Source organism: Hippocampus comes, unplaced genomic scaffold (assembly GCF_001891065.2).
Source record: "Hippocampus comes isolate QL1 unplaced genomic scaffold, H_comes_QL1_v1.1 scaffold521, whole genome shotgun sequence".
Classification (NCBI taxonomy): domain Eukaryota; kingdom Metazoa; phylum Chordata; class Actinopteri; order Syngnathiformes; family Syngnathidae; genus Hippocampus; species Hippocampus comes.
The window spans coordinates 2,846-4,618 of NW_017805079.1; positions in this window are offsets into that span (position 1 = coordinate 2,846).

Consider the following 1,773-nt stretch of genomic DNA (forward strand, 5'->3'; position numbering starts at 1 on the left):
CATGATGTGCAAGAAACACCGTGATTAAATCAGTATCTTGTCACAACTCACTGTGATGTTGCGACCCAAACATCACAGTGCGTTGGGGCGTTTCGAGGCCGTGAATAGATTTGGCCACGAGAGACCGTGGTTCGCAAAAAAAACAGAAGTCGCCTCATCACAATACGTACTGTACTAAACTCATGCAATGATTATTCAAAGAACTCCTTCCTGTCTCTGTCGTTTATCCACCCGTCATTGTTCTTCTTTGTCTCTCTGCTTCTCTCTCTTAAAGTGCCGCGCTAGAATCATGAGGACGTACCGCTGCTGTGGTTCATGGCCTAATTTTCAACCCGTCAAAATGACGGATGGCATGAAATGTTTCCGTCAACTCTGAAAAAAATCCGTCACTGATGGAAAATTGTCGGTTCACTTACCCGCTGCAGAAACAGAAATATAAAAGATGTAAATGTTTATACAGTCTTGTTTAAGTTAGATTTCGTGACAAAAGACAGGCTTTAATTGGTTATCATCAATCACCCCTCCTCCTCCCGAGTGCTCACAAATAAAATATGAAATTTCAGGTTTGCTTCAGGCCGGGCCTGCAAATCAAGTTAATTGGTCGAGCTCGGGCTGGGTCGGGCTGGATTTTTTAGGCCCGATCTTACCTCTAAAACACACACACTAAATTCTTCTTCTTATTATTATTGTTATTGGCAGAAATTGAGGGCCCCAAATCCAATGTTGCCAAAAGAGTTTGACCAGCATCTTACCCAGAAGGGACATGATCCTGACAGTGTCCCGCTGGGTCTTGACCCCGTGCGTGTCCATCAGCCGGTCGTCGTAGTGACGGGCCTCGTGTTTCTCAGCGTTGAAGCTCGGCGTCGTCGAACGGCCAAGATGATCTCATTAGCCGTCTCGTTTGCCGCGGACATGGAGTCATGGTGGCCTGCGTCAACCGCTGCAAACGCAAGGTTGCATCATTCGTGGGGTTGGGCGAGTCATCGATTTGGGGTGGCTTTATTTGAAGATCACTCGACCAGCCAACTCATTAGAATGACCGAAATCCATCCGTTTGACTGGACTGAACAGTGAGCGGAGCTACAGTAGCGACAATCAATGGACATGATTGGTCTGTCAGCTTTACCTGGTGCTGTTTGTTGGAGATGGTCTGGATGAGGCCCGTGATGGGGACCTCCAAGAGCACTAAACATGTTAGCATCCATGAGAGGTTCACCATGTGTGTACGCCGTCTGGATGAGCGTCCTCAGCAGAATGTTGATGTTCAGACAAACCGTTTCAGCCATCAGGGGGATGTCTTTGGAAAGCAAGGAGGTGGGTTCACCTGCGCCCGGAAAAAAAATTATACATTTATTTTTTTGGGGTGGGAGGGGACACTACATCACACTGGCGGGGGTCAGAGACATGACCGCTTGTTTGCTGTGCACTATTTTTGTACCACACTCTCTGCATTACCTATCTTTGCGGTGTCAAAAAAGGCCGTCTCCTGGTTGGTCTGAGCATGAAAGAGCTTTGCCTTCACTCTGCACTTGAAGGAGCAAATGACCCACATGAGGAACTGGTTCCCTTTGCTGCCGGCGCCCACCGCACTGCGCAAACAAGAACAAGATGGGCGGTCACTTTACCAGAAGTTCTCGAACTTGGGTTGTCGGAAAGGTCTGCAAATGATTTGTGATTAACGTTTTATTTTTATTTACAAAGTGGTTTACCGACAAAATGGGCATCGAAACCCCCCCACCCCCCCCAATCAAACACCAACTTACCACGCAAGAA